Source organism: Melospiza melodia, chromosome 9 (assembly GCF_035770615.1).
Source record: "Melospiza melodia melodia isolate bMelMel2 chromosome 9, bMelMel2.pri, whole genome shotgun sequence".
NCBI lineage: Eukaryota > Metazoa > Chordata > Aves > Passeriformes > Passerellidae > Melospiza > Melospiza melodia.
Genome location: NC_086202.1, coordinates 23,713,329 through 23,732,445, shown reverse-complemented (window position 1 = coordinate 23,732,445; position 19,117 = coordinate 23,713,329). Strand labels below are relative to the sequence as shown.

Genomic DNA, 19,117 nt, shown 5'->3' with positions numbered 1-19,117 from the left:
CCCTCAGTTTAAGAACAGACTGTAATGAGGAACAGAGTGCAAACAAAACTGAGCCTCAGAGAAAATGGAAGGAGTTTCTCAGGGACAGAAAAGACTACAAACAGTTTTAGGCAACTCAGAAATCCACTGAGTTGGATAAAATCTGCTCTCAGGTTAAGACCCACCTCAGAAACAGAGCAGAAAAGAGCAAGTTGCTCATAAACTCTTATTTTCACTTTTTCAATTCAGCATGCTTTGTATTTTTCTATTTAAAAAAGCAATTACACCAGTACTTATTTTAATAAAACTCTTGCTTTCAGAAATTAAAATCTTTTATGTTTTTTTTAGAGTAGTTCACCATTGGAAAAGGTCTAGGCACATCCAGCTCTGAGCTCCAAGTAATTCAGTGTCCTCTTGGTTCCCTACCAAAAAGATAATACCTAGCAATCTAGATTGGTCCTAGAACCAAATGCCAAGTGGCTGGAATTCTTTTGGATGAGGCACTAGCCACACGGGCATATAACAAACCCAAAATATTACCTCAAATGCTTGAAATCATGACCTTGTCTTTATTTCAGAAGTCAAACTATTGTCAGACTGGATTTTGCAGCATAAAGGAAATGGAAAACCCTGAGCAGGACCTCTAGACTAGAATCTTTGTGACTTCACCGTCAAAACCAACAGTTCAGTAGGACCAGATTAGAAAGGCTGAACACAAAGACACCACATTTTACTTGCTGTTTAACATACCATTCTTAAAACATAAGAACAAAGAGTAAGCCATACATGGTACCCCTTTAGGAAGTGTGCTTATCCATGCTGTAAGAGCTGAAGTAGTAATACCAAATGCTGGCAAGAGCCAAGATCTCCTTCTGTAGACCTCAGGTGTATGGTTACACTGCTCTGACATGCCCATGCTATTCCCAGAACAACACAAATATTTCTGCAAAAGGTTGTGCTATGTGAACGTACCAGAGGAGGGTAGTATTTGCTTGGGCATCTCTCCATGGCATGTCATTGTGTTGCTTAGGAATGCCCTAAAATAGCAATCAATTGCTGAACAGTTTTGTTAATCTGCATGTCAATGATTTACTCAGTGTCTTGGTCCCATACAAGTCTACTATCACGTTTTGACCCTTTTTTTACATCTGCAGATGACATTCAGGTGGGAAGAGTACAATGGTTAGGGCACCTCAGCTCCCTCAACATGAAAATTTCTGATGGAAAGTTGACTTTTAATGGACAGAAGAGTGTCAGGTCTCCCAGACTGTAATCTCAGAATATTGGAAGATATATTTGGACATGGTACAGGGGGGCCAATCTACTTTCAAGAAAGTCTGTCATTTCGCACTAAAAGATTAACAACAAATCTTGTAATACTGCGGGACTCCCTTTTTCCTTTCTATGAAAGGACATTACCACTTATTCTTCTGTTCCCTCATTAACATGAAATCTCAACAATTATGACAGTATGGAGGTTTGAAATCTCAACAATTATGACAGCAATCACAATTTACAATCAAAATAAGATTAAAAACTGGTTAAATTAATATAACATGCTGTTTTCCTCAAACAGCAAAAGCTAGAAGCCTGCTGAAATGCAGCATTCTCATCACAGCAGTGAGTGTTCTGTGCTTTATGCTGCTCTAGCAGCTGCAGCCCATCTATTTGTTTTATTTGGCCTTTTAAACATCTGCATAACTTGCATTCTTCAGATACTAGGTTACTTCTTTCTCTGGATGTGGGGGTGGAGAAAAGGGAAGGGTGACAGAGCCCAACAGCATACCTGATTTTGAAATCCACCATACCTGAAGTCAGACACACAGACTTCCAAGCCTTAGATATTTTATACTCATAGAAAAAAATGAATAAAAACTTTTATTTTCAGGTACAACTTTTAACAATTCACTTCTAGGTATGTATAACAAAATTATTAGTAAGAAAGCCAGCACAACAACCATGCATTCACAGGTCCAAAAACATTAATTCAGCCAACTCCTATGGCTTAGTGGAAGTTATAGTCTGTGAAGAGCTAGAAGAATAATTAACAGATCGCCTCTGACCTAAAGTCTGCTAATTATTACAATAAAGTCCCTTAGCACAGTGATAGCGCAATACATGGGCATAAAACACACAGGTCTTGCTATGGACACTGTTTAGACTATTGCAACCACATTGTTAGAAGTGTGGGTCCAAACCCATCACCGAGAATTATTTGCCCTTTTTTTTCCCTCCCCAGCCAGTATTCCTCAGGTTTCACTACCTGCTCCAATGGCTTGTGACAAGCACAGGAAATGAGAGAATGAGAATCACTGACACCGGTAACAGAGCAAGCCAGGCAGTGAGAAGTTTGCAAGATTGTTTGCTGCCATAATTTGCCTTGGTGCATGAATTAATACCACACCAAATTTTACTCAATCCTACCGACAGTCATTATGAAAACCAGCAAAAGCTGCCTCTAGACTCTGAGTCAGTATAATCTACTGAAGGAAAGTACAAATCAAAACACAGATCAGATTCACTGTAAACTACCACAGTTCCAGCAGATTCACATGAATTTATATAATTTATCTTATGAATCCAAATAATGTAGCTCACCAAGTCTCTAACACAGACTAGTAAAGAGACTAGGAAAAACCCTGAAACTAGGGTAGGCAGTGTCAACTCTCCAGTAAAGGACAGGCATATTATAGAAAGGAATAACCAGAGCTGCAGCAGTAGCCATCAGCTTCAGAAGCAGCCATGATTAAATAATACATCAAATTAAGACACACATAAAAACATGCCATATTTCCCACTACAGTCCAACCGCATTTGTTTAATAAAAAATAGTTTTTTTCAAGAGGTTTCGACTTCTTTCAAAGTTACACCCCATTTCTAGTTAGTCATGAAGTTCAGATTACAAACTACCTGGTCTTTTCACACATTGCAACACTCATTAAGAACCAATGACTCCTGACCTTGGATTAAGAAATCTGAGGCAGGTTAGATTGTCAGCCTGAAATGAATGACACTTAATTGCTCCATCAAAACATTAAATGTAACTCTGAAGAAATGTTCACATCCACAAATAATTATTTTTCCAACTGCACTGTCTGACCTAATTAAAACCCCTCTACCTACAAATCTTGTCCTGACAATTAAACAGAAATCCCTCTGTCTCTTCATTTTCACACTAAGTACTAGTTTTAAAGTTCTAAAGCAGAGAAACATCAAACCAAAATTGTTTCTTAAGGTGATTTATTTCTCATTTTTGCTACGATTTCTTTAATGAACAACTACAGTCCCCGAAAGATGACAGCAACTGGATAGAGGCATTACAACAGTTCCCATCTCTTTTCATCTGGCAAGTAGGTAATGCTTCAAACATCTTTAATTTCCCATAGCCACAGGGGACTTCAAAGGAATCCAAGAGAAACTTGTAGACGCTACTGAAAATCCTCAATAATTGCAGCAGCCTTCTGGTTTCAGCCATATTGACCATTCACATCTTCTGTCACATAGGGAAGAGTGGTTGTGGATGACATCAGACATTTCAAGAATCATTTCATACACTTAGCTCTTCCCTGCAAACAGCTCATCTCCATACATGTGAGAGAGATGGAAAAAGCTGGAGGAACTCTTAAGCAAGAATGTTTTGCTATTAAACTGGGCAAGTAAAACCTATTATAACAATTCACAAATGACTGAGAAAAGTCTCAGTTAAATTGCTTAAAATTTCCTGCATAAATAATGCTCTGACTGGGAGAGGTTGTTTTGAAGAGGAAAAAGAAATGCAGGAGAAAACAGATGAATAGCTGATCACAGAAGCAGATGATTTGGACCATTTAGATAACAAATCCAAAACCTGTAAGTGGGCTTCTGACTTCATAATGGAAGTGCCAGTCAAGTTTAGCTGTTCTCATCCACAAAAAACCCAGCCTCAATACACAGCCAATGTGTGTGTGTCACTATTGGTAATAACACTTTTGCACTAATATACAATAAATTACACTTTCTCCTTTCTAAAGAAGCTGGTTTTTAAAATTAACTAGAACCTGATCGTATTGTGATGTCTTAGTACAACAAATGTATGAAGGATTTTGATTCCATCAGTTTTATTTTCCACCCTTTTAGCCTATTTGATTCCATATAAAATACTAAAGAACTCACTTAAGCAATCCCTTGACTTCATTGGGGAACACATTACCTACACTTCTTTTAGCACAAGCACACGTTGAGCACGAGAATGCTGCAGCCATTGAGGTTCTAAATGTTGTTTTATTATCCTAGCAGCAAGTCACACTATGAACTGCAATAAAATCCCTTAACATTTTATTCATATTCAGGGTCATATTAGGTCAAGTGCTTGTGAATAAACTCTAGAGGACGGAGGTCTGGCATTGAGACCGTTGTTACCAATTGGTTTCATTTTAATAGATGTATTATCCAGCTCAAATTGCAGAGCTGTGACTTAATTTCATCAGGGACAAAATGTTTGTAAGATAAGTTCGAAAAGAGCAAGAGGAAGAAAAATAAATTTGCATCTACATAAGTATTCTTAGAACCACCCAGACACATTAGAAGATGATGATGTTCTGGTAACTGTGACACCACACTAGTACACATGCTTCAAGTCACTCCATTAATAATAACATTTTGCCACAAAAAATGCAGACCAGTGTTAGTGATACAACCATTTACAGTCTTCAAATATAATAACAAAAAACATACATCTGCTCAATACAAAACCCTTGTAAATACTGCTGCTCCTAAACAATGTGATACAAACACAGCATCTGAATTTCTTGGATACTGAATTTTAAAAGTCCATCAGCTCCTTACAGGATAGCCAATATCCTTTTTTCTCATCTTAATGCTAGCCAGTTTGCTGAAAGTGTTATTTAATCTAATTATGGAATATATCTCATAGCATAAATATTCCAAGCTCTACAGCAGGCTTCCATTTGTAACTCAAGAGTAGTATAAAAACAAGAGTTAATTGCCTGTACAAATATTTCAGGGTAGCGTTTACGTAATCTACAGTACATTAAGTACCAGAGTTGTGCTCTACTGATAGGTGAAAGAACAACTCTGAAAGGCAACTGCGTTGCCAATTAGCTTTCAACAAATATGTACACAAGCTGTGCTTGCAGGCTTGGGCTCAGCTTCCTCATTCTCCTCAGACTGCCTGCTTCTATAATGGTGAACTCCTTTCTACTCAAATGCCCAGCTAACTTCGTACTGAACAATGGAAGATGGCATACTTTATTTAGTTGCAGTTGTAACCCATCCAAATTTAAGATCATGACATGTGACCAAAGCCACACTCCAGTCACAAGGACTGAAAACAAATTTCTTCGTCATGTTAGCAGGGAAGAGAAATAAAAAAAAAAAAAAAAAAAAAATTGAAAAATCTTCTGTTGTAGTTAGTCCAAAGAGGATGAGGATCTGTTTGAGAAAAGCACCCCACAAGTCCCAGCTCCTGTGTGTCAGTCCTCCTCAAGGAGGCTGAGCCAAGAACATGCACACACACCCACATGCATTAGCTCTCTGCAGCAACACCATGTTTTTACCCAACAGAGTTGTACACAAATTAAGAAATAAACCTAAGTTCACAAAACCACATGAAGAGATTAATGTTTGCAGTCTTTGGGCAAATCTGCATGGTGCTCCACCCAGAAAACAGTTAAACTTCTTTTAACTCAGGAAAGCTGATTACCTTGGGCTGAGCCCTGTGCCTAGGACACTGCTGCTTTGCTTTGGGTACCCAGATTTTATCACTGGGCAGTAGTTTGGGTGTCACTGGACAGCAGTGTGCAAATTCATTGTTTTCTCTTCATAACTTGGTGTGTAGACTACCGCTACTCACATTGTACTGTAGTAGGTCGAAAATAAATAATTTGCAATTAGCCTTCCAATAAATGTTAAAACATAGCTTTCTGCAAAGCTTCAAATATCCAGCCCTTTTCATAAAACATTTTAATTCCAGCTCTCCTGTTCCCCTTCCACTCCCCCAAATTTAAAAAAAAAATTATTGCAGTTACTAAGATGGAAACATTCTGCAGAATCAAGAGAGTTAAACCAATTCCAGAATTCTGCTTCATAAACTCCTTTGGCTCACATAATTTATGTTATATAAATTATAATTTTGATAATAAGGCAGCTGAAAATAAGTCTAGTCTTGTAAGTTGTGTGGGTATATGGTTATGCTTATATAAAAGTTTAGTTATCCACATTACTTCATAAAACATATGTTTAAGTATGTTTTCATGGATATCTATGCTCTCTGTGGGCATGTTTCCTTCAAGTATTTAAGAAAAGTATATGTATGCCATATAGTGTAAAGCTTGTGAAACCTTTTCGTTAGGTAAAAGTCAGCAAAGCCAGTTCTTCAGCTAGTAACCTCATTGCTATTAAACCGGCTGGAGAGGGAGAGGGAGAGAGAGGAAGGAGGCATGGTGAGACATGAAAGTGGAGCAGGGAGCTGTGTGCCCGTGCTACTGCTGAGCTAGAAAAGTAATTTCCCTTTCATTTTCTGTAAAGCAGTCCAAATCTGGACTCTGTTACAACAGAAAGGATTGCCTGATGATTGTTCTCAGACAGCCTAAAGATACCAGAAAATAACCAGCTGTTCCTTTGATTCATTTATGTGCGATGGTCAGTTTAACATACTGACCATGTGGGTCCTTCGCTTGCTAATGCACTGAACTGCACAAACAAGCCCCCCCTACTTTTTTTATCTTTTCAGTGACTCTTTTGGAAATGCATTGCTCTCAAATGCCAAGCTGGGATGTCTGTTTCCCAGAGTGGCTTATCTGCCTACAACTTTAGCCTTTCTCCAAACAGGTATTTGAACTTCTGTTGAGGGACAGAGATGCATTTCAACAAAACAACACAATCAGCTTAAATTTACCTTCAAGTGCAGCAGTACTGAAAAACAACTCAGACCAGCTTGTGTAGCTTAGGTTGTGTGCCTGAGCAAACGAACACCTCCTTGCTCCTGGGTGTGACAGGCCACTGCCTCCCTTTAGGCAGGATGAACAACAGCAGTCCCAGTGCCACTGCGCTGGGACAGAGCTTTCACACCTCTGCACTTACGGTGACACTTCCTCCAACAAAACCTCAGCTGTTCACATGCCTTTACAGGTCTTTAACAACAGGCTTTAAAGACCAAGTTCAACTTCTCAGACAAGGAAAATGATTCAAAAACTCATTTCTGATGCATCTCTTCCAGATCACAGAGGCCTTTAGATGAGTAACACGCCCATGCACATGGTGGGTTAAAGAAGAAAAGCTATATACTGCTAAGTACACAAATTACTTGGAATGCACTGCAACAGAATCAAAATAAAAATCTAAAATTACATATGGTGACTGGACTAAAATAATTATTAAAGAAGGGCCATAGAAGAATAATTTGCAGAAATAATACAAGCCTTGTAAGAAGCTATGTTATCTTTATATTATTTTTTAAGTTTCAAACTATGTTTGTATATACATATAAACATACAGCTTCACATATCATACTGCAGTATCTAAGTAGTCAGATTTTTTTATTATCTCCAATTACTCACAAAGTAACATATGTTGCTGCTTTAGCTTACATTTAGATGTACATAATCATTATTCTCCATACACTTCAAAACTTCCTTGTCCTTCCCCACACACTACATACACTAGACCTTTCCAATTATATCAACTGCAGTTTTATTCCAATATAATGATGGCACAACTTGTACATTATATATATGTATATAAAACAAGCTATGCACCAAATTTTACTACTTCTTCCTAGAAAAAGGTCTGAAGAGGAACAAAAGATTTATGCTGCTGCTCTTCTATAAAATACAGTTGTAGCCTTTAGTTTTTATTTAGAATTAAAAACACTCATTTGGTTTAAGAAACATGTGCTTTAAAACTATTTTTTAAACTTCTCTTTTAAAGTTTCCTTTTATGTTTGTGTAACTGTCAAGTTTGTGATTTTCAACATTATTATAGCAGTAAATACATGAAGAGGAAAAAAAAATAGACTTAAGAAATAGGACCATTTCCAGTCCTCTGCCATTCCCTCCAATCCTTTACACATCAATATAACTTGTGGTTAATGCTAAATATCTAGTGCTATCATGGAAGGCAGCACTTAGCCCTATCCATGTACCTTGATATTAAGTGTTGTCAAAACGCTTTCCTTGCTACCACAGTTTAAGAAAATTCAGCTGATGGCAAGAGGAAAATTTTGGAAAACTAAGGATGTTCACACACAAGGATCTCTAAACTCTGAATTCAGAGCTATGTGAATAGAGTATCCACCCAAATCCCTAACAGCCAGAAATGATGCCAGTCACAGGAACAGAGGTTTCCCCCTGGGAGCTCACTCACTGCCCAACAGGTCATCTACAGAAAAGCTCCTTGCAACTCCCCACTCCTGTCTCCCCTCAGAACCACAGCCAACTCTTCAGGCAGTATCCTGGGCATTCTACTGCTTCCACACTGATGATAAGGTGAATGTGGCAGCACGCCCTCAGAATATCACTTAAAAAAATAAAGGCACGCAAAACAACCCAACTATGAGACTCATCATTTTGATAGCATGCTGCAGATCAGAAATCAGCCTACATCTATTTAAATATATGTAAGGTGGCTGTTTGGCAGATTAAAGTCAGAGCTGCTTTGATTTGTCTTCCTGCTTCACCACGCCTCCACTGTGAAAGATGGAATTACTTCACTGAAAACACTGGCAGGTGAAAGCTCACACCAAAACAGGGAAATCGGTAGCAAACCAGAGGCAGCCCCGCTCGCTCCCTGATGTTGATTGGCATGTAGAATATCTGGCATGTTACCTTCTTCCAGAGTTCCCCCTACACCCTGCACTAGGAGCATCCAAAGATCTTCTGTGGTGACACAGAACCAGGCCCTGAGATGGGTGCTGGGCTCCACTCCCAGCAGCTGCTCTCTGCTCCTGCTGTGTGCATGCACAGCTGGGGATTCAAGGCAGAAGCCAAAGCTGAACAGGGAATTTCAGGGCTCTCTGCCTCTGGTGGGTTCATTCCAGCAGCTTCTTCATCAGAGTGGCAAAGGGTAAAAACCAAGGGAAGGAGAGTGAGTGGCAAGAACAGCAAATGTTGCTCAAAAGTATTTCATGTTCCTTCTATATGCAATAAACGTGTAGAAAGAACAAGCTGATTTTAGCACCTTCACTCTCCCAGGTTTAGTTGCATTCCTTTTCTGCTAGTTCACTCCTCCCATCTCAAAAACAAACAAACAAACCCCATAGTAAAAGAACCCCAAATATCTGCCCTAATTTCTAAGTCAGGAATCCTTTTTTGCTTCAGTTCCAGGACCCAAAGCTACATTAAGTTTGCAGAATTTTACCTGACTTTCTGATGCATCACATCAGTTTTAGACAGTTAACATTTGTCTCTCAGTAACACTGATCTCTAGCTGCACTAATTTTAGAACCATCTAAATCAATGCTGAAAACTGAACAAAACTACTGAAAGCAGCATTGATAAAGCTCAGTTAAAATCCTGTGCTAGCTTTTCTCAACTGATATTTGAAACCATACCACTCATCAATATTATGGATTAATATTGACTTTTACTCTTCAGCTCACAGTATTTCTCCAGCTGTATTTAGTGGCTATTACTAAAATTACCTGCATTTTAATTTTTCAGCATTCACATTTTTCTACTACTTTCCCAACAGATTTCGTTTATTATAATTTTTTTGGCCCACTGCCCTCCCTCACAGTGTCCACAATCCGTGGAGAAGAGATTGCTGATGGCGTTATCACAGGCAAACAGAATGACGCTAATGGTAACAGGCACTCCTTGCTAGGTAATTATTATAGGAGAAGGAATGCAAATGAGCCCTAAGCTGTCTCACACAATGGCAGAGGTCTCAGATTTGCATTAAATCTTTTGCAGCTCTCCCAGATTGGGGACTGCAGATAACAATGCATCTGCAGCCAGGCTGCCCCAGTGGTTATTACATTGTGCCCCAGCAGGTACAGTGTCCCTGAATGACTCTCCCCTCCCCCTTTATATCTCCAGTCTCCTCCTCCTTCTCTCCTTCCCCCCCCCAGCTTTGCAGAAAAAAAAAAAGCTAATTGTGCATGCCATTTGGCTCGATTCATGTTTACAATGAAGAAGAAAGCAGCGCTGTTTTATAATTATAAGAGGGAAATGGACATCAGGAAATCTCCATTCTATTCCAAGCTATGTAGTTCCCTTGCCAAGGAACTGAAGGAAAATAACTTTGCTTTTCTGTGCATCCATGTGTTCAGTTAGAAATGCAGGGTTGGCATTTGTAGTGGCCCAACAGACTCTTATTTTACAGAGGCACCTGCTGAACACTTCCAGGAAGCTAATGCTGGACTTCACTTGAATCTAGGCTGAGCTCATGATAAGCTGCGGTCCTTCAGAAGAACTACTGCCTAGATCTCAATTCCCCATCTGATAATGGGTTGTAAAGAATGATATTATTTTTCAGCACTGCATTCTGCTATAAAAACACCTAAACTAACACCTGCCAGCTGAGGCCATGCTCAGGGCTCACACAGGTGTCTGCCCACTAGTAGATCTTAAAAGAAGGTGTAGGAACTATGATTGAGGTGTTCTGATCACAAGCCACATAGCAAAAGGTTTTCCCAAACCTTATCTTTTCTAACTTCTTCCATGTGGCTTGTTTGGATTAGGAGCATTGGAGTCAAATATATTGAACCTTTCCCAAGTGAGTCCCTGGTCTGAGGTCAAAATTCCTTACCACCATGAACAGACTTTTTCCAACACTGCTGCCTTCTTTCTTAGATGCTCATTTTCTCCTGAGACATTTTTGTCAGATAGGGTATTTCCCAAATTGATCTTCAGGAATCAAAGTTTCCACCACAGAAATGCAGACTAGAAAATAGAGACTACCAAACGCTAAGTGGGCATAAAAACTACTCAGCATATTAAAACCCAGACAACAACAATACCAACAAAAAACCCAAAACAAAGAAAAAAACACCAAACAAAACAACAACCCCTCCCAAATATCAAAACAATAAACTATTGCCAGAAATTAACAAATTTCTTTTTATAGCAGCAATAATTAAAAAAACACAGCTGTAGAAAGTGCTACAGTTTTTTTGAACAGCATATAACAAGTTCATTTTCAATACTCAAAGTTTTGCTTATTTCCATCTCGTGGTGCAGTAGGTAGGGCAGTGCTACTTCTTCATACAGTTACTGGAATACATTATACATGTCTCTGGGATGGTCTCTGATAGCTGGTATTCTCAAGCAACAGTCATCACACCTAAACAATCAGTTTAAAAATGCATTTATTTTTAAACAGTGCTATGGCTCTGTTATGATATTGAAGAATCTTCTTCCATTTGCACTGACATTTAAGGTTCTTGCCACTTGGAAGGACTGATATAGCACAACATTATGAATGATCAATCTTTACATCAGAAAAGCAAAGGCTGTCTTTCACTGGTTAGTTCCTGTAAAACAAGAAGGGGATTTACACTCATCCGGGACATAAAGCTGAAAACATTTTCCCATATAGTCTGGGTACTAACTTTCCGACATTACAAAGCATTTCATTCAGAACACAAGAGGAGGGTATTTTTACATTATCAAGGCATGGCAGGTATCAGAACCTGCAATTTAAATTCTAACAGGATCAGATTTGTCACAGGTCTCTAGGCTGCTCCTTCCCAGTGACCAGTTACTACCAACTGCCCACTGGTGCCATTTATACGTGCACAAAAACTTTCTTCCAAACCCAGATGTAGTTGTGAAGAGCCTGATAGACTCACCCTCACTTGGACATCAAGGATTACCACATTGCTGCTGGACCAGCAAAAGCACCAGGGCAGAGAAAGTCAGCAGGACAGCCCAAATCAATTTTACTGCCACCTGAACACACCCAGCTGACTCTGCCTGGAGTGGACTCAGCTATCTCACCTCCTCCTGCCTGCAGATCTGGGGCAGTGGAGGGGGAAAGGGAGGAATCCTGGAAGATAAGGAACAGAGAGCACAGATGTCTTCATGGGGAAATACTGCTCACTCTGTGACCCTTGGCCCATCACCAAAGCCATGCACTTCAGGACCACTCTCACATTAAGCATTAACTCAGGCCGTTCAGCTGTGTTGCCGAGTAGCCAGTCAAATATTTACAAGGGTTTCAGAAGGTGCAAGATTAACCTCATCCTTTCAGTGTAAAACCCAATGTCCATGATTTCATACTCTGTTTTGCAAAGCAAGAAGTCGCAATTCCAAAGCTTCGAGACTTGCAACACAAAGTCGTTAGAAAGAATAATCCAAACAGGAAAACTAAGAGGGACTCAATGCACACTGTAGACAAAATATTGGCACCACATACAGTGCTGGCAAATAGAGCAGCATGCTGTGTTCCTAAGGGAGAGAACAAATAAAATCCAGCTCCTAGAGTGGTGATGGCAACTTCACCTGAACAGCAGCCTTTTCTTTTGTCCAGCTGCCTCCAGGTCATTTTACAGTAAAGACAAAAACTGTCACTGCACTTTCAAGGACCTCAACAGCTTTCCAACCCTGTGCTCCCCCCCATCCTGCCATTCTCAGCTGCCTTTTGAGAGCTTCCTTCTATAGCAGCATTCTCGTTTCAGGGATTCAACCTTTCAACTGAAGCATGAGAGATCGCTTATACTGCTGAACCGGTGGAGCTGCCAGCCTCCCCTTTGTTGCACAAGGATTTACACTTGAATGGCGCTGAGAGGCAGTCTTTTAAGGAAAGGCTGGTGGGGAGAAGACAATTTCCTTGCCAGCATCCTATTCGCAAATCACATTCACCTACCAGCTCAGCTTCTCCAGTTCACATAACTACCGGAACCTTAACCAACTGATAGTTTCTAAGTTTACTTCGAGGTGACTTTAATGAATAATTTGTTAATTTTAGCTTATTTCAACAAAGATATACATAGCCTTAAGTGAAGTTCATTTCGAGCCTAAATGTGGGCACTTAATGTAATTCAGTCCAATGTAAATTACGTCATTATCTTAATCTATGACTCATTTATGTATTTCCTATTATAGTCTTGCACTGCCATGCACATCATAGTCCATCGAATGGCTTCTACAGCTTTTCCAGAGAGACACCGGGGAACAGCACAATGGCACAGATGCACTGCAGAAAGCCATCTCAAACAGGAGCGTGCAAGCCTGCTCCAGTTTAACAGTGGCACGCTGGCTTTGGCCCTCTACTTAACCATACACACAAGCAGCACCAGCCTGGTAATTTCTGTTCTTAAGTTGCAAATGGGTGGATAATTACTCATCGGTTTCAGGCTATGTTAGCAGTTAGCAAGCAGGATCATATTGCTGCCTTTCAAACAGCGGCACTCTGGTAAAGCCACACAGCTTTTTGTTTGTCTGCTTGGAAGCACAAAGCCTGCTATCTCCAAAGAAAAATAACAGCATCCGAAGTTTGAAAATTGGCAAATGCTAATCTGGCACAGAAAAAGATCTGTGAGGAACATTCCTTCTGGTTTTAAAATGTTACACCTGCTTCTGATTAGACTCTATTTCCTGAATTCTGAATTGGCCACATGCTGAAACACACAGACAGCACAGCCTGCAGAGTGCCACAAGAAAAAGGCTAGCACAATCCAGAGCTGGTGGCAAACCACAGCCCCCATGAAAACCACATGTGCCAGAGACCAAATATTTTGCGTTTTGCTTACTGCTAATAAAGCTGCTTCACTTCATTAAAAGCAGCTTATCATTTTATCTACTCACTCTGATTAATTAGCCTCTAGTTAAAATGAATGAGCACTTGATTCGAGGATTCTATTAATGTGACACTGGTGAACCACCACTCACATGCTTCTTCCATCCTTTTCCTTTTACTCTCTATCGTCCCCACACCCAGTGTCTTATCAGATTGACACTTCCAGAGCCCTTTGGGAATACCAAAACACTTTTAAGACAGAGGTGAGTACGGAGATGTCCCACAGTCCAAAATTCTTCCAAGGCTCAGTTTTCCTGCTGGAATATACAGATGTATGTCATCTACTTCTCACTGTAATTATGATCACAAGCTTGGAAAGAAACACTTGGAAAAAAGAAAGAGACAGGGAAATAGATTGTGTTGCTGGGAACAGGGGCAAAGCAACAATATCTTGAGTACATACAACTTATTTGTCCTTCCAGAATAAAAATTTTAACTATGAAGCACAAACAGCAGTCAGTTCCATCAAAAACCTGACTTTCTTAGAGAGCGAAGAACTTTCTCCCAAGCCAAATACCATGTGCTGTATATGCATAAAGACAGCTTCTGCTACAGTATATGCCTACAGATTTCACAGTTGCATATGACCGCCAAAATCTCAACTTCTAGCAGCAAAAAACGTATGTCACCATTATTTAGCCAAGCATCTGAAGACTGAAATACATCCTAGCTGCTCATTTTGCTGGAAAACAGTGCTTTGCTTCATATACCTAACTAACTTGCCTAATCAACTGATTTATTATAACTGTTAGAAATACCCAAATGTATTTGGGAAACTTTAAACAATAAAGAAAACCCAAAGCCACACACCTTCCCTTTTCCTTCTTTAAAATGTTAAGCTTCCACTCTTGCACAACAATGCCCACCAGAAGACTGAAAAATCATAAGGCTTCAAACTGTAACAAATCTGTATTTTGATAGAGGAATGGAAGGAAAGAAGGTGAGGAGAAGGGGAAATAAAACTTCCTGGGCCATTCTAACATTTAGATCTAATCTGTTTAATCAAGAATAGTAACTAGAATAGTAAGGAAGTGACTGGAAACTTTCTATTTATGTTACAAGCAATTTAAGAGATCTCTTTCAAGAGAAGAGCTTGGTTAGGGTATGAACGGCAGACTACAAGCACAAGCTTGAAATTCACCATCCAGCCTGAAAGGCTGTATGCAAGAAGGCACCAAAGCAAGCTCTGGTTTACATCACACAGCAGGGCAGTAACTGACCATGAGTCACTGATGCACTTCATCTGGCTTTTAAGGCCATCAGCACCAGATAAAGATGTTTTAGGACACATTTTACAAAGCACTTTGCAGTATAAGTTTGCCTGGCAGTTCAAATCCGCACAGAATTCTCTAGGAAAATTTATTCATGGCAAAGCTTCCAAGATGAAATATGTTCTGTCCTGCAGCTGGCAAGATATTAGTGCAGCTCTCTACTGTAATGACTGGGCTAACTGAACAGGAGTCTTCCCGTGGGCTAAGCCAAAAAGGGATGAGACAGGATGAACAATTTCTGCTACCACAGCCTGGGCTGCAAGTAGTACCCAGCCCTCACAATACCCTAGGCAGCACCACATAAAACCATGTGTATGCCAAACAGAGGAGAAAAAACAAAAACCCCTGAAAAACGTGATTTTGAAATATCAGCTCATGATTGAAGTTATTTTTCCTTCTTCACTAAAGTTTAAGATTTAAGTTTTCTCCATATCAGAGTAAAGAATTAATACCTGTGACATTCATGAAATGAAACTCCAAAAAAAAATCAAAGGTTGTCATAAAAAGCAAGAGAGGGCAGGCTTATTGTTAAGTTAATGAAGTACTTAAAGACCTTAAGCAGTGGCAAAGTCCTGATTTAAAGTGGGACATGGTTAAGGCTTTGCAAATTGAGAACTCTGGAAGAACCTGTCATCCTCTCCTAAGGTGCAATACAGCTTTGACAGGCACATCATTTTACTGAATACAGTTATTGAATGAGAAATACTAACCTCAGAGATCTCAAAGGATTTGAGAGAGAAAAAAATCTAAGACCTGAAACAAACACAGTATTGAAATGCTCTACAAAAGCCCAAGAACTGTGAACTTGACTTATAAATGAAAAGAAAAATACAATTAGGGCAAACTTCCAACTGACAGCTAAGTTATTACAGACATGGTGTTTAACATACAGTGTCACCCACCCAAAATGTTAACTAGTAGCTGTATCACCTTTCCTTTGGAGATGGCTCAGGTTGATACAAATAAAAATGGAAAATTGGGAAATGCTGAGGGAAATAAAAGTTCTCAAAAAAAAAAAAAAACCAGTGTGAAATAGTCATTCTAGATGCAGTGATACAAAACATAACTTCTGAAAATAATTGAATGGAGGTAGGATTCCTCTTTTAACAAACAAAAAACTTGAAAATTATCTTTGCCCAAATTTATTTAAGAAGAACAGGCAGAGAAAAGCACGGCATTAAAGGCAAAAAACAAAACACAGCAAACTATGGCGCATTGGACAGCCTGATCTTTTGTTGCCTTTTCCCAGCCCTGCCTCTCCCTCTCCTTTCTGACTGCCTCCTTCATCATTTCCAAACTGAGGAAATTTGTTCCCCATCCTCCACCTCTACTGAACCTGCTCTAGTCCAACACATGGGCAAGAATTTCCCCTTGCTTTGGTTCTCAAATTTCACTGTCACATCCAGCCTCTCGCCCCAGAGCTTTTCACCCGAGGACTACAGTCTGCATGACTGCATTTGATAATACAGACTCTGCTGCTTAAATACCGTGCATTTGCAGACAGTTAGACATGTTTTACAAAGGTACCATAAAGGGGCTCAGCACCACACACTTCCTGGGCGTGCAAGCCTGCAGCAGCTGGAAAGGGACCCTGTCCAACACAGGACTGTTTCCCTCTCCTCACTAGGATGAAAAGGAGCACGCAGCGACAAGGCCTTTGTGCTGGAGCCCTTCCCAAGCCACAGCTTCAGAGCAATGATCTGTCTGACATGTTGCAACTCAGGAAGCATGTACAGGAAAAGGAGGAGGGGAGCAGCAGGCAGGGATTCCCCTCCAAATTTCCAGTGCTGTGCAAGAGGGACAAACAGATGTATCCAGCCAGAGAGAAATAGCTGTGCACAGCCCCTCAGCTGATCCTACTGAACTGAGCAGTGGCATATGCTGGGAGGGAGACGATAACAAGAAGCGATGCTCACAATCCTGCAAAAGAGATCTAAAGCTTCCCTCAGCCCCCAGCCCAGGGAGTTTGAAGGCATTCAGAAACAGTACAAAAACTCAGCTGGAGCTATGAATCCTTATAGAATCCTTCCTCCACATGTGCAGCTCAGCCAAGCCTCCCACATCTCAGTGTGCCCCAAAATTTTGTGTTTCAAAGGAATTTTAGAGCCTTTGCTTGTTTGGGAGAAAACACGTTCAGAAGCCACAAGGCAGCTCCTGCAGGTTCCTCTCAGCATGCCACAGCATCAGTGGTAAAGGCAATGCCTGCCTGCAACAGGCAGCTGCATTCTTTAGTCTGGCACCAAGGAGGAAAGCTATCATCCATTTCTAAGTTAGATTCAGAGAACCAGCTGGGGACCAATGATTGCCATTTCTGAAGTGCACGAAGAGGAGTGTAACCAGCTTTTCCATAGTAACGAAGATTAGCGGCCTTGAGTCTGACACTCCTGCTGCATTAAAAGATAGGAGACAAAGAGAGAGACAGGTAATTACATAGAAGGAGCCCTGGGGAAATTGCAAACTCCTTGAGAACCCTTTAGCTGGTCTGTATGTTTCTCCTTGTCTCTGCTTCAGCTGAAGGTCCCCAAGAAACACTTGCCCATTAGATCATTAGCTTTATTGCAGAAAGTAGCCAGACAGCTGGTAGTGGCTGTTCAATAAAGACTTAGCTTGCCTCTGCAGCAGCAAGAATGAGATGGAGAATAAGAAAAAGAACATCCCAAGGCACATTACCTGTCTGGAGCTTATCCTTGATACATTAGTGTACTTAGTCAGCGTGAGGGTCTGACAAATGAACTCTGACAAATCTTGCTGGGGCAATTTAAGACACTATTGCATCGCACTGTCTTTCAAAACCCTTCACAAATGTTAGCACCATCAAGCAATCCAGCAGGAAAACTTCCATCATGCACTGGCCTCTCCGATTCAGAGCCTAGCAAGTTAGCATAAATCCCTTCTCAGTGCTGGATTAAGTTAAGATGTCAATTCTAACCAGAGTGGCTGAGGTCTAGACAGAAGATATTTCCTCCACTACAAAGAGCATTAACATCTATCACAAAGATGGAAGAGGAAATGACATCTCAAAGCACTACAGCTCCTAAGCATATACAAATCTTTAATATTAAAATACATATGCAATTTGTCTAACAACAAACTTGAGGCTACTCCTGCAGCTCATGATGCTCTATGAATCAGCACTAATTTTTTGGACTTGATATATCCCCAACACAAACTGAATGCCTTGCAGTGAAAAGATGGACATGGATTTTCCGATCACCACATAGCTACAAAATTAAATTCCTCTCACACACCACATTTTGCACTTCTGTCCAAAACTGAAAGAAGTCCAGATAGTTAAAGACTTGCCATGCATTTCACCATTCAGAACTAGAGTTGGGCTTCCAGATAGCTCCTGTCTTATCTGTCAGGGATACAACCAGCCACAAAACCATGACAGACACCAGAGAAGACATCAGGTTTAAAAAAACTAACCAGAACAACAACTAAACCAACCCGTATTTGCCCAATCAGAAGTACATGTGTGATAATAACAAAAGAAGCACTTTGAGATTCTTCAACTTGCCTTCTCCAGACCTAACACTCTGTCTTTCCATCCAAGCTGATATTCAGGCAAAGATTTAGTTAATCAGTCTGCAATACAACAGTTTTACTTTTTTTCCTCTACAAGTATTTAAAATATATCTCATCTTCTAGATTTTCTCAAGGGACAGTATCCTACACTTAGTTGTAGAGCAAGAAGTGCACAAAGCTCCTGTTTGCATTCCAGAGCTAGAAGGGCAACCCACATGAACCAGAAGCTTGGCTAAACTCCATGAAGACAAACTTCTTCTGCCATCACCTGTCCTTCCAGAAGGAGCAGAGCAGGCAAGACACCTTGAAAAGCAGATAACAATTACCCCTTACCTTTCTGAAGAGGCCGCCGCCAATTAGCACATTCCTGGAGCTTCTGAATCAGGCAAGAAGAAAGGAGGGGAGGGTGGGAAAAAAAAAAGGGGGGGAGGAGAGAGCTGTTTTCTTCCTCAGCACAACAGTATTTCCTGAGGAGAGAAGAAAAAAAGTAGAAAAAAGGAAATAAGCATTAGCTTCCATGATTTTCAAAGAGGCTACTGATTACAACTCTTGCTTGACAGAGCTACTGTGCCACTACTTCTGCACTTCCAAAACACCACTTT

General features: G+C 40.3%; 1 protein-coding gene across 6 annotated transcripts in view; it reads right to left on the bottom strand.

Moving 5' to 3' along the window:
• The window catches only part of ZMIZ1 (zinc finger MIZ-type containing 1), a 337,962-nt gene that overhangs the window by 268,688 nt on the left and 50,157 nt on the right, over nt 1-19,117 (bottom strand). For all 6 annotated transcript variants that reach the window (XM_063163882.1, XM_063163881.1, XM_063163886.1 and 3 more), the window contains exon 2: nt 18,849-18,982. The gene's annotated coding sequence lies outside the window, so the exon portion shown is untranslated. The remainder of the gene's footprint in view (nt 1-18,848; nt 18,983-19,117) is intronic.